We start from the raw sequence: 15,186 nt of genomic DNA on the forward strand, positions 1-15,186 counted from the left end.
CGGACTGGAGACAGAAGCAGGGAGTTCTCGGTAAGTATGAACTTATATTTTTTTACAGGTTGCTGTATATTGTGATCGGTAGTCACTGTCCAGGGTGCAGAAACAGTTACTGCCGATCGCTTAACTCTTTCAGCACCCTGGACAGTGACTATTTACAGACGTCTCCTAGCAACGCTCCCGTCATTACGGGAGCCCCATTGACTTCCTCAGTCTGGCTGTAGACCTAGAAATACATAGGTCCAGCCAGAATGAAGAAATGTCATAGCAAAAAAGCAAGACGCATCCGCAGCACACATAACATGTGCATGACAGCTGCGGACTTCATTGCGGAACTTAGAATCTCCATTGAAGTCAATGGAGAAATTCCGCCATGAGTCCGCCACTGCTCCGCAACAGACAGAGCATGCTGCGGACACCAAATTCCGCTCCGCAGCCTATGCTCCGCAGCGGAATGTTACGCATCGTCTAAACGAACACTTCTAAATAGAAGTGGAAGTCAATGCAGAAACGGCTCCGCTGCGGATTAACGCTGCGGAGTGTCCGCAGCGGAATTTAAGTGAAATTCCGCCACGTGTGAACCCAGCCTTATGCTGGCCTGCGTGCCGACGTACAATACGGTTGCATACTCTTATGGCATTAATGTGTTATGTTTGTGGAAAATTGAAAATAAAAGAATTTATAAAAAAAAAAAAAAGAATCTTCAGTCCCATTGGAATGTACTAATTTGTACAATATCATCTCCTCATCCTAAAAAAAATAAAAATTGCCAGGGCTATAATGTGTGAAGAGGTAGTAAGCAGAGGAGCTGTCCAATTTTTACAACGTGTGGGAGTGGTCATGAAAATAAAGGGTGTGGTAATGCAAATAGGGACTGTGGTAAGTTATCATACCTAGGAGACGCTGATTGGAAGTGTCACCGAGGCGGGATTTGATGTGCAAGCGCTCCTGCACTGCATGCTGCCAACCTCACCCCTCTGCTGAATGACGACTCTAGCGGTCCCCTGATTGGCCGCTAGAGCCGTGACTCAGAGATTGGCACTTGCGACTGTTGTGCCAGGGAAATCAAATCTCGGTTTCTTGGTAATGAAACTTGCATGACCGAGAATAAAGGTACGTTTAAAATCACCTCCCCTATATCCCGTCAGCAGTTTCGATACCTCAAAACTTTTGACAGGTTCTCTTTAAAATTAGAAAGAAATGTAGCAAATTTGTCCTGAGTAGTCGACTCCGCTATTGATTCCGTCGGAAAACCGGAAACCTGCCGGAATGTTGACGAACGGAAACCATTAGCAATGTCTCTGTCACCATTGATATCAATAGTGACGGAAACGGAAGCTGTGGTTTCAGTTTGACTTTCCGTTGCGGGGATCACCCGACAGAAACCTCCAACGGAACCCTGGAACGGAAAGCGAACGGTGATGTGAACAGGCCCTAAGACAAATATCTTTGTCTGGTGGCGGCCCGACTCTCCTCCGATGTTTGCCGATCCCGTAGTGGGGTAATCCGGAGAGATGACTTGTTCAGCAGCTTTGCATAGGAACTGTAGGCAAAAAAAAATTGGCTATAAAAAGTTGACTATATTTTTTTTGTTGTCCTGCTGCAATTAAAATGGTTGCAAAAGTAATACACACCCTATACAATATCCAGTTTATTGGGCAATTATATAACTAACAATTCCTTACTGCCCTCAGTTCTCAATGACAGTCCTGATCCAGAAGATACAGGCTTCAGTAAACAGTGTATATATCCTGCTGACTGCAAGGCAATGGTACCAACCTGTGGCTCTCCAGCTGCTGCAAAACTACAACTCTCAGCATGCCCGGTCTGTCAGGGCAATCATTCTGGGAGTTGTAGGTTGCGGAGCTCTTCTGTAAGGGGGAGGGGTAACTCCTTGGAGTACTGCAGGTTTATTATTACACTGCTTTGCTTGTATTATAATGTGACAGTGAGGAATTGTTACACAAGCAGTTGCCTGACGCGAATTTCCAAACACTGTTCACATAGTACATAAGCTCTATACCAACGAGGTGCTGCCTTCACGCTACAATATTTCTAGGAGACTGAAAAATCGGGGAATTAAACACGGACATACGGATTTCACCAGTCCTGCCAGTGACTCCGCTTTCCTCACTGTAGCACACTGTATCTGCTTTGCGCATGCTCCATGTGGTTTCCTACGCATGCTCAGAACAACAGCAGACAAACCCGCTACCGTATGTCTCGGTTACCATGGAGACGGGACTCCGCGTCCTTCCTAACATTCAGCTCCAGCTATAGGAATGTGTCCCGGTCTCCGGTATCTTGCTGTAGGAGGAGGAGGAGGAGACCTGCTGAAGATCACCGACTAAATTCACATAAACCAGGTAAAAACAGCCTAACACAGCTCTTCTGTCTACAAAGAATGATCATGAATAACAATGGCATAAACGAGGATAGACCTTTAAACTGGACTTCAATTATCCAATAGATTTGCTAAAGTTTTACCAATAATATATCATTTAAAGGGGCCATACACGGTCAGATTTTGGACAAGGGTGACGGATGATCCACGTATTGGTACTTCAGGAGATAACAAGGAGTTCTGATTAGAAGCCCTCAATATATCAGATATAGATTTTCTGCATGCTGGAAAAGATCTTACATGGCACATTTTTTCCCTTATTCTTTCCAGTTGCTTATATACTGTAGCGCCAGCATATTCCGCAGCACCGTACAGATATTTCCACCATCTTTCTTTATATAAATGTGAAGGTTGGGGCGCAGCAGAGTCTAAGTCTACGTTTACACGGCAATTATTAAAACCACCGACAAATGATCTTGGTATTGGAGCGACATTTCCATAATAGAAATTATTGAATTATTGTATATATGCCGCCATTTTAAAACAACTTTTATTGTATCCAGGGGTGTAACTAGGATTCATATGGCCCCATAGCAAAGAAAACGCGTAGAAACGCGCGTTGGGGTGGACGCTGGCTGTGTGTGTCTCTCCTGGCATCTCAATATGGGTATGGTTCATCCCATGCAAATACGCCATTCTTATTGTATATCCATTGACTTCTCTTCCAGTATTTATTCCTCTATACGTATAGTGACTGTATATGTACAAAATATTGCTGTGTATATTTGTTCGACCATATGCATGGTCTGTTTACCTTCCATTGATGTGTATGTGGTTTATAATACCTTGCATAAATGTTCTGCCGGTATTTTATTTAGTGCTACATATATACGGCCATTTGACAAATTCGTTATCATATTGTGGGCTCTACCTTCTTTCCCACAAACTCATATGAATATATTTCCTATTTTCATATATGGTCTCTCATTAGATATGTCTTTTTTTGGAAGTTCAATCACATATACTTATCTGCTATTTATGAGTATTTGCTAGACACCCCCCAGTCTTGTGTCCCTTTTTTAACTGTTGGTCTATGGATTCTTTTGCTTTTATACATTGTTCATTGTTCTATATTATGTATGCTAATAAAGTATTTTTCTATTTTTTTGTATGGCGTTATCTACAGGGGGGACTGTATGGCGTTATCTACAGGGGGGGGTCTGTATGGCGTTATCTACAGGGGGCTGTATGGCGTTCCCTAGAGGGGGGCTGTATGGCGTTCCCTACAGGGGGGGGGGCGCTGTATGGCGTTCTCTACAGGGGGGGCTGTATGGCGTTCCCTACAGGGGGGGCTGTATGGCGTTCCCTACAGGGGGGGCTGTATGGCATACAGCCCCCCCTGTAGGTAACGCCATACAGCCCCCCCTGTAGAGAACGCCATACAGCGCCCCCCCCCTGTAGGGAACGCCATACAGCGCCCACCCCTCTAGGGAACGCCATACAGAGCCCCCCCTGTAGGGAACGCCATACAGCGCCCCCCTGTAGGGAACGCCATACAGCCCCCCTGTAGGTAACGCCATACAGCCCCCCCTGTAGGGAACGCCATACAGCGCCCACCCCTCTAGAGAACGCCATACAGAGCCCCCCCCCTGTAGGGAACGCCATACAGCACCCCCCCTGTAGGGAACGCCATACAGCGTTCCCCCTCCCAAAAAAATGTGACCTACAGCGTGTCCGACAAAAGACATGTATCCCCTATCCACAGGATAGGGGATACATGTGTGATCGCTGGCAGCGATAGGGAGAACGGGGGACTGAATGTCCCCTGAAGTTCTCCATGACTAACCTCTGACTTCCGGCGTCTGCGCAGCTCACTAAAAATGAAAGGAGCGCTGGTCACGCATGTGCACAAGCTCGACCGGTGCTCCATTCATTTCTACGGAGCTGCCGACACAGACCCCGGAAGTCCGAGGTTTGTGATGGAGAACTTCAGGGGACTTTTAGTCCCCCGTTCTCCTTATCGCTGCCAGCGATCACACATGTATCCCCTATCCTGTGGATATCCTGTGGAGAGGGGATACATGTCTTTTGTTTAATGGCAGAGCGGGGAGATACCTCCCTGCTCTGCCGTAGTGTTCAGTGGCGTCCCGCTGTAGCAGCCATAGCGGCTGCTAGCGGAGCCTCCGGCCCCCCCATGCCGCGGGCCCTGTAGCAGCCGCTACTGCTGCTACGGCGGTAGTTACGCCACTGAATAGGGAGGTTCTTAGCGCAAATTTTGATAAAATTGTGTGAGCCCATCTGCCACGACAAGGCGACCTCTATAAGGTGGGTTCTTACACTGCTTATACACCCAGACCAGTGATTGGCTGCAGCGATCATGTGGGTATACTAGCACATCATCGCTGCAGCTATGTTAATACACAGCAGCGGGGAGGACCAAAAGCAGCGGCTCTGGAACGACGGGGATCTGTGAGTTGAGCAATTGCTCTTTTTATTCATCCCTCCTACCGTCGCCAATTTTTTAAATAACTCAAAAAACCCCTTTAAGGATTAAGATACTAACTTTTAAAATAGTTTAATTGTGTGTTATTCAATACAAAGGGATCATAAGTTTTATCTTCCCGCTCTGTATATGTGCATACACAGATGCCTGTCAGTCACTACGGAGAAAGATTAACTATGAGTCTACTGTATTCATTGATCGCTTAATGGAGTAATTTCCATTGCCCCATTGTACCCCTGAGGACGCCATCTCAGCAAAACAAGTCGGGGGGAGGGGGCTTTGGTAAATGTTTTTAACATACCATCAGCTCCGAATCAATTCTGGGATAGCGGTCTGCAGACGCTTCCCTCTAGTATAGACAGTATATTATTTCTACTGCTGTCAGCAGAGACTGACCATTACATCTATATGAGGGATAATGTTTCTGGGTTCATGGGTTGTTTTTATAATATAGGCTTTGTACCTTTAATAAAGGTTATTTTCATTATTAGGAATTATGTTTTTCTGTTTGTAGTGTGGAAAATAGGGTTAGTTGCCTTATAGGCAAATTGTGTTTTGTCATAAAATTTACTTGCCACTTACTAGGGCAAATATTTTTGTTTTTCTTAATTTTTGGTTTATTGTATAATAGGAGTTTGGACCTGTAACTGTAATATGTGGCCCTTACATAGGACAGAATATTGAGCTGACTGCTTCACTTTAAATGGAAGCCTAAATGACATAGATTCAGACATCATTTTTAATACTTATACAGTAGTGTCCCCTGCTGGTTATAAGGAAGAATGCAATTGTAGAAACTTTTTTAACTTTTTTTTAATATTTTTGTATAATTAATAGTTATACAATTTTTCTGTACTCATTCCTCACGGTTTTCAAGATCTCTTGTTATTCAGTAAGAACATTTATTGTTTGCTTCCAATGGATAGAATACTTTCCATGGTCATGTGATTTTTATCCGCCAAATTAAGTGTTACATACTAGGTTATGTTACTATGTTAGAATAAAATGCATAAAGTTTAACTTAAAATAAGTTTTACATGTGTTGAAATATGCAACTCACAGAACAAACTCAGGACCATGGTTAAAATATTCAGATTATTAAGTATCAAAGGGCTATTCCCAGAACACGGGTCCGTTGACCCATCCCGTCAGGTGGCCATTGGCTGTTGCTTCCAGGTGTAGAATTAGTGGAGAGGTGGCCAGGGTTATAGAAACAGCCAAGCTCTCTGTGCTGCCCTGTTCCTGTAACTCCCATTCACTTCTATAGCAGTTACGAAACAGCATAGCACAGCAAGATCGGCTGTTTCCATAATCCCGGCCACCTCACTGGATGGAACGTGGTCAGGGGAGATAGGTGCTGGGACCCGCAAATATCAGAAATGAATGGCATATCCATAGGATATGCCATAAATGTCTAAAGATGGGAATATCCCACTATTAAAAATATTACACTATATGATAAAAAAAAAAAAAATCCCCACTGCATCAATCCATCAGTAATTAAAGTGTAGCTAAACGTTTGACAAACTTCTGACATGTCATAGTGATATGTCAGAAGTTTGGATTAGTGGGGGTACAAGCACTGAGACCTCCACCAATTGCTAGAACGAAGCAGCTGAAGCACTCGTGTGAGCGCTCAGCCGCTTCGTTTCTGTTCGTCTTTTTCCGGAGAGCCGATGTATCGAAGTACGGGCTCATAGACTTTTTATTGAGTCCGTATACCGATACATTTATTTCCGGCAAAAGCTGAACAGACACCAAGCAGCTGAGCGCTCACACAAGTGCTTCAGCTGCTTCGTTCTAGCGATTGGTGGGGGTCTCAGTGCTCGGACCCCCACCAATCCAAACTTCTGACATGTCACTATGACATGTCAGAAGTTTGTCAAACGTTTAGCTACACTTTAAGACTTATGGAATCCTTAGCACTATCCCTGCATGCAATCTAAAAGACTGTAGGGAGTAATGTCGGTCCCCTGTGTAGCTGCACGGCTTGTACATATGTCATGTCTGCTCTTGATTGGTAGTGATATGGATGTAGTCCTTTTTTTCTCCACTCTTGTGTGACGTCTTTCCCCTAAACTTCGGCACATGATTGCCAATATTCACATCCATTCAGCCACAAAAACATTAAGGAGGTTTGGCCCAACATCAAGACCTGGCTCTCAGTTTGCTTTCCAGGTCATCCCATTCTTGCACAGGGGGTAAGGTCGGCTTGTGCACGGCTTTGTCACACTGAAACTGGAAAGAACCTTCTATAAACTATTGTAACATGAGTTATAGGGCCCAGCTCAAACTAGGAAAAATAACTTCAGACCACTTTTCCCTTCCACCAGACTTTACTTTTAATGCTACACATTCAGACAAGATGCTTTTTCCTGGCATCTGCAATACCCAGGGATCTGTCAGACGGCCATATTGTTCAGTGTAATTCTTTACGCCAGAGAATACAATGCCACGTCTCCGGAGTCCAGTGGTAAGGATTACACCACCAGCTGACACTTGGAATTATGCATGGTGATCCTAGACTTGTGAGGCTTCTCCATGGAAACCCAATACATCTTATGCTGACGTTTCCAGAATGAGTTTGTAACCTAATAGTGAGTGTTGGACAGAGGATTTTTGCAGGCCATGCCCTACAGCATTAGAGGTCCTATCCTGTGAGCTTGTGTTGCCTACTACTTCTCGGCTGAGGTGTTGTTGCTTTAGGATGTTCCACTTTTCAATAGCAATATGTAGTGTGGTCTATGGCAGCACTCGCTGGGCATATATCCGATTTGTTGTAAATTTGACAAACTTTAACAGCGCCAAATTGAAATTCTACAGTTTTTTTGCAAAGCCATGTGCTTTGCTTTATGGGTCTTTTATCAATTGGTGCGGCTGAAATGACTGAACCGACTGAACTTTTAATGGTGTGTTCACAAACTTACAGCAAAATGGCGTGGCTTTGTCGCGATTTTACAAAAACACAGTATTAAGCCTTATTCACACGAACGTGTCCGTTTTGCGCGCATAAAAAACATAGCGTTTTTCCTGCATTACAGTTCCGTGTGGCATCTGTGTACAGTGCGCGTCTGCGTTTTTTACGCACGTATGTCATCCGTATGTTAGGCGTTTTTTACGTCAGCAAAAAAATAAATAAAGGAGGTGTTTTATTTTTTCCTCATTATTTCTTTAGCAACAGGTGCGTGAAAAACACGGACAGCACAAGGGTGTGCGTCCCTGTGCTGTTCATGATCTTCACGCACCCATTGACTTCAATGGGTGTGTGATGCGCAAAAAACGCACAAGTATAGGACATGCAGTGAGTTTCACGCAGCAGACACACGATGCGTGAAAAACACTGAATGTCTGAATGGCCCCATTGAAATACGCTCATGTGAATAAGGCCTTAGGCTAGATTCACACGAACTTGGGGAAACTTGGACATGAAAAACGCAACGTTTTTCACGTCCGAGGTGCCCCCATGCGGCTCCCATTTTCACGGATCCCCATAGACTTGAGCCTATGGAGGGATGTGTGAAAACGGAAGATAATAGGACAGGTCCTGTTTTCCAACGGACCCTTCACACGGTCCGTTGAAACAACAGCCGTGTGAACGGCCCCATTAAAAAACATACGTCCATGTGACGGCTGTTATTTTAACGGCCACCACACGAACGTATTCAACGCTCGTGTGAATCAGGCCTTAGGCTTTTCCAAATAAATGTGCAGAGCAGCTAGTAAAGTGTTCCTATGACATAAACACATCCTGACTACATTGGTTTATATGTACTCTTAAGCCTGAATTTTCAACCTGTGGCATGTGATCCCAAAAATAAATGTAACCCTTCTATTATAAATATGGAGGCAGAAACACAAGATCATACCTTTGACAACTTACCTGCTCTTCCTCCCTGCACAGTGTCTACTGCACATGATACAGAGCATGCCCACAGCACTCTCTAGAAGTCAATACATATTTTTTTTATATCCATGTGCCTGCTGAAAAGTAAATGTTTAGAATTACCATGGAAGCAACTTAATGAAAACGGCTGCTCCCATAATCATGTAAAGTATGTATCGATCAGTTTTGCGTGTAGCTATAGAGGATGCAGAGGTAGCAGTCATACTGAGCCCTGGTGCCTGAGGGGGGCCTAAAAGCCTTTTTGATACATAGGAAGATGGCAGTATTACAAATGGAACATGGTTGGAGGGGGCCATGTTACACATTTTGCATTGGGGCCCAGGAGCTTCAAATTACCTCTCTGTCTTTATGTAAAGGATTAAACATAGATTTGAAAACAGCTTTGTGTTGTGTTTTGTAAGTGAATAATGTCCCAGCACATTCTACAATCAAAAGGCTGAACATTGAATAAAGACTTATTCTATATAAAGAATGTGTGCTGGTTCTTCTGCATAGTTGTATCCTCATATCTCCTTGGTAACCTGAAACGTTGCGAGTTTTTAACTTTGCATGATGACTGAAAACCTCAAGTACTACATTCCATTGGATGCAAACTGTGGTTGCCATATCTAAGAGTGTTGGGGTCCTCTTACACGGCCCAACGTGGGCCTTGTAAATGAGTGCCAATCGATGATACAGCTCGTTTGCTCCTTTCACAAGGAGCTATGTATGGAGATGAGCGCTCGTTACTACGATCGCCCACTAAAGGGGCACATAATCCATTTACGCTTATCACACATGTAAGTTCAATGTGGTTACATACAGTTGCAAGAAAAACAAGCATATGAACCCTTTGGATTTCTGCATTGATTACCAATAAAATGTGGTCTTATTGTTATCTAAGTCAGAGTTATAGTCAAACACGATCTAACTAAACTAATAACACACAAACAGTTGTCCTGTTCATGTCTTTTGTGAGCACATCGAGTAAACATCCACAGTGCAGGGAGTATGAGATTTAAAGTGTGGGTTTCACAGCTGTTTTGCCCATTAAATAAAGGCACACAAAGCCTGGTTACTGACAAATCTGTTCTTCTCAAGAAGGATTGATTAGTGTGAACCAAGACGTGTTATAGAGATGCATGAAGCTGAAAAAAGGCTACACAAGACCTGGGTGTACCTCAATCCATAGTCAGGACTGTTGCTACGCTCTATAGGAGTTGGTGTTTTGTTAAGATCACTCCAAGAGCACAACAGTCAATACTAGAAGAGGTGAGAAAGAACAGCAAAAGACATACTGTAAGATCTACAGCCTACAAAAATCTCTGTTTACGTGTCCAATATTAGAAAAACACTGAACAAGAATGTTGTTCATGGAAGAACACCGCTAAGGAAGCCGCTGCTGTTCAAAAAAATAATAATTGCTGCCCGTTTAAAGTTTGCTCGAGACCGCTTGGATGTTCCACAATGCTTCTGGGAAAATATTTTTTGGACCGGTAAGACAAAAGTGGAACTATTTAGCACAAATGCAATGACAGGGATTCCAAAAGAAATAGCATTCCACTGGAGGGTTTTAAAAGTGTAAAAAATATACTTATTGGTTTATAAGCTTATATACCAATAAATATATTTTTTATACTTTTAAAATCCTTCCACGGAATACTAATTCTTTTGGAGTCCCTGTCAGTGCCCTAAAAAAGACTTTGCTATTTCTGATTTGTAATCTTATTACTGCCAAGAAACGAACCATAGGAACCTCCTGATCACCCGGAGTGGAGCAGCGATAGGAAATATACTCCCTTACAAACCCTCCTACAGAGTTTTGCCTGGATGTCGCATATTTTAGAACACTGTACTTACAGCCCCCCAATACCACCTTATATCAGAGGCATCACACCATGAGGCGCCTGGTGTCTTTTTTTCTTTAATACACATCAGGGAGGAAGCATCATGGCTTTGGGCTGCTTTGCTTGCTCAGTACCTGGACTTGTTATACTTGAGGGAACAATAAATTCAAAGGTTTATCAAAAGATTTTACGACAGAACATAAGGGCAGCAGTCCATGACCTTAACCCCTTAATGACCGGGCATGTTTGTACCTTAATGACCAAGCCAGATTTGTCAAATCTGGTATGTCTGACTTTATCAGAGAATAACTCTGTGAAAGTTTTGAATATCCAAGTAATTCTGACATTGTTTTTTCGTCACATGTTGTACTTTATTTTAGTGGTAAAAGTAGACTGATACGATTTGCGGAAATTAATAAAAAAATAGAAAAATGGAAGAAATTTTGTAAAAATTACCATTTTCCCCTATTTTTAACTGCAATATGTCACATATGTACACACATACTGTACAATTTTTTTAATTAAATATATATTTCTATCTCTTTACTCCATTTTGGCAGCACTTTTGAAAAAATTAAATAAATTTTCAGCAATTTAGAGGACTTACAAATTGAATAATAATTTTATAAATTTTGAAGTACATTTTGTTTTCCTGCACCAAGCCAGGTTTTCAGAGGCTCATAGGTCTCAGAGTGATGGAAACCCCCACAAATGACCCCATTTAGAAAACTAGACCCCTTAAGGTATTTACCTAAGGGTATAGTAAGTATTTTGACCCCACAGTTTTTTGCTAAATTTAATACATAGCAGGTGAAAAAAAAAATAATTTCACTTTTTTTCATAAAAGTATCAGTTTGAAGACCAATTTCTTTGTAAAGCGACCATGAGAATGAAGAAACACACCACAAAATCTATCACCCTGTTTCTCCTGTTTTCAAAAATACCAACATTGTGGCCCTAATGCGCTGCCTGGACACACGGCAGGACCCAAAAGGAAGGGAGCACCCGGAGGCTTTCAGGACTCATATTTTGCTTGAAAATGTTTTAGGCCCCACTGTACATTTGGAGAGGCTTTGAGCTGCCAGAACGATAGAAACTCCCCATAAACGACCCCATTTAGAAAACTAGACCCCATAAGGTATTTATTTAGGGGTATAGTAATTATTTTGACCCCACAGTTCTTTGCTAAATTTAATGCATATCAGGTGAAAAAAAAAATAATTTCACTTTTTTCATAAAAGTATTTGTTTGAAGACCGATTTCTTTGTAAAGCAACCATGAAAATGAAGAAACACACCCCAAAATCTATCACCCTCTTTCTCCTGTTTTCAAAAATACCCACATTGTGGCCCTAATGCGTTGTTTGGACACACGGCAGGGCCCCAAAGGAAGGGAACACCCGGAGGCTTTCAGGACTCGTATTTTGCTTGAAAATATTTTAGGCCCCAATGTACATTTTTTGAGAAGCTTTGAGCTGCCAGAATGATAGAAACTCCCCATAAACGACCCCATTTCGAAAACTAGACCCCTTAAGGTATTTATCTAGGGGTATAGTTAGCATTTTGACCACACAGGTTTTTCGCTAAATATATTGAAATTAGTCTGTAAGAATTAAAATGTACTTTTTTTCTGAAACAACATAGAAATTTTTATTATTTACAAGGAATAACGAAGAAAATGCACCCCAACATTTGTAAAGCAATGTCTCCCGATTACGACAATACCCAATATGTGGTAATAAACTGCTGTTTGGACCCACAGCAGGGCTCAGAAGGGAAGGAGCGCCATTTGGATTTAGGATTTTGCTGGAATGGTTTTCGGTGCCATGTCGCATTTGCAATGCACTGGAGGGACCAAAACAGTGGAAACCCCCCAAAAGTGACCCCATTTTGGAAAAACCTTCAAGGAATTTTTCTAGGGGTATAGTGAGCATTTAGACCCCACGGGTCTTTTGCAGAGTTTATTGGAATTAGGGCGCGAAAATTAATATCAACATTTTTTCCACTAAAATGTTGCATTTTCTCATTTTCACAAGGGATAAAGGGGGAAAAAAACAAACATTTTTTTATAAAGCAATTTCTCCCGAGTACGGAAATACCCCACATGTTGTCATACGTTTTTTTCATTAGAAATGAATTAACCCTTTCAGGACTGATCCATTTTTTGCTTTCATATTTTAGATTTTCACTCCCCGCTTTCCAAGAGCCATAACTTTTTTATTTTTCCATCAATAGAGTGGTGTGAGGGCTTATTTGTTGCGGGACAATCTGTAGTTTTCATTGGTACCATTTTGGGGTTCATGCGATTTTTTTTTTTGATCACTATTTATTCAATTTTTTTGCAATCCTGAGCAAAAAACAGGAATTCTGACACCGTTTTTTAGGCTTTCTTTTTGCGGCGCTCACCGTACGCTATAAATGACATTTTTACTTTATTCTGCGGGTCGGTACGATTACGGCGATACCAGATGTATATAGGTTTGGTCCTTTTTTTTAGCGTTTGCACAATAAAATGACTTATTTATAAAAAAAAAAATTCTGTGTCACCATATTCTGAGGGCCATAATTTTTACATTTTGTAGTCAAAAAAGCTGTGTAAGGGCTTGTTTTTTGCGGGACGGATAGAAGTTTTTATTGGTACTATTTTCGGGTACATGCGACTTTTTGATCACTTTTTATTCTTTATTTAGGGAGCGGTGGTGACCCAAAAAATTGCGATTCTGTCGTAGTTTTTTATTGATTTTTTTTGGGGTGTTCATCGTGCGGGAAAAACAACATTATAGTTTTATAGTTGGGTTCGTTACGAACGCGGTGATACCAGATATGTGTACTTTTTTAACGTGTTCATTTTTTTTCTATAATAAAAGTCTTATTATAGGAAAAAAAGCATTTAGTGTTTATAGAACTTATAACTTTTATTTTTACACTTTTTTTAAAACATTTTTATTACTTTTTTTTACTTTTTTAACTTGTCCCACTAGGGGACACTTAGTCTTGCAGCTTTGATCGCTGCTAGAGTACATTACACTACACACGTAGTGTGATGTACTCTGTCATTGTGACGTGACTGTCACACTGACAGGAAGCAGAGGAGGAACGGCCGGACGCTGTTCCTCCGAGGCTTCCGTGCATGGCAACCCGGAGGTCATTATCTGACCTCCGATTGCCGTGACAAGCATCGGTAGCCCCCACGATCACTTCGTGGGGGCTGCTGATGTGCTTCAAACCACTTAAATGCGGCGACAGCAATCCGTCGCCGCACTTAAGGGGTTAACTGCCGAAATCAGCGGCGATGGTCCGCTGTCCGGCGAGACTGATGTCTCAGCTGTCTAGGACAGCTGTCAGCGCGGGTCTGTCACTCTGTGTTTACACAGAGTGACAGTTTGAAATGCGGACGAAAATGAACGTCATGGTGCGGGAACTAGCAGCCGACCATGACGTTCATTTTCGTCCTTGGTCGTTAAGGGGTTAAACTGAAGAGATGTTGGTTGATGCAACAAGACAATGACCCAAAACACACAAGTAAATCAACTAAAGATTGTATGAAAAATAATATTTGTAGAGAACTGTTCACGCAAGGCATCCGAGAAATATTTATGAACTAAAACACATTTGACATGACGATTGGTTTACAAAATTCTTATTTGTTACTACAGGAAACATTTTGTGGAGGTGATTGCTGCTAAAGCGGGATCTACAGGTTATTAAATTCAAGAGTTCACTAAAGGCACTATTACACCGGCCAATTTTGGCCGGTGCAACGATTGCAAGTCAACGAGACATCGTTGATCAGCGCTCATTTGCTCCTGTCATAAGGAGCTATGGATGGGGACAAGCGGTCGTTACACCGATTGCTCGTCCTCATACAGTATCATGTCGGCAGCGCGTCTACCTGTTTACACAGGGAGATGTGCTGCCGACAACGTTAATATTTCATTTTTTTAAAAACAATACGATCCACAGATGAATGAATGAGCGTTTGCTCGTTCATCTGCTGTTCGCTGCCCTGTTTACACAGGGCAATTATCGGCAACGGTAATTTCAAAGGGTTCACTTACTTTTTCTTGCAGTTGTACGATTTAAAGAGAAACACTTTCATTGAGTATAACCTTTCCCAAGCAAGTCACTTGTGCTTAAAGAGGATCTGTCACTTGTTTATTAATTCCCTATCTCCTAACTAATCTAATAGGCACTATGGTGCTGATAACTAGAGTGTAAATTGTGTTTCAAAATATTTTCTAAATATGCTAATTTGTGTATACTTGCCAAATGGGAGGTAACTCTTTTCTCCCTGGGCGGTGTAATATTTTCTGTATGACGCTGTCCAATCAGCGTCATACAGTTCTCCTCTTCCCAGCCCAGCACCACAGCGTAATGTCGAGATTGAAGCTGAGATCACGCTGGGCAGGGAAGAGGAGAACTATATGACGCTGATTGGACTGCGTCATACAGAAAATATTACACCGCCCAGAGAGAAAAGAAAGAGTTACCTCCCATTTGGCAAGTATAGCCAAATTAGCATATCTAGAAAAATGCTCATAACTTTGCAAATAATAAACATTTTTAAACACAATTTACACTGTAGTTATCAGCATCATAGCGTCTATTAGATT

At 42.1% G+C, this 15,186-nt stretch overlaps 1 protein-coding gene across 2 annotated transcripts in view; it reads left to right on the plus strand.

Annotated features, from left to right (window-relative positions):
* Positions 1–431: 431 nt before the first annotated feature.
* ANKEF1 (ankyrin repeat and EF-hand domain containing 1) overlaps positions 432–15,186 on the plus strand; it is a 55,331-nt gene continuing 40,576 nt past the window's right edge. For both annotated transcript variants that reach the window (XR_012883249.1, XM_075863072.1), the window contains exon 1: positions 432–2,363. The gene's annotated coding sequence lies outside the window, so the exon portion shown is untranslated. The remainder of the gene's footprint in view (positions 2,364–15,186) is intronic.

The sequence above is a fragment of the Rhinoderma darwinii genome, chromosome 4, assembly GCF_050947455.1.
Source record: "Rhinoderma darwinii isolate aRhiDar2 chromosome 4, aRhiDar2.hap1, whole genome shotgun sequence".
NCBI classification, from domain to species: Eukaryota; Metazoa; Chordata; class Amphibia; order Anura; family Rhinodermatidae; genus Rhinoderma; species Rhinoderma darwinii.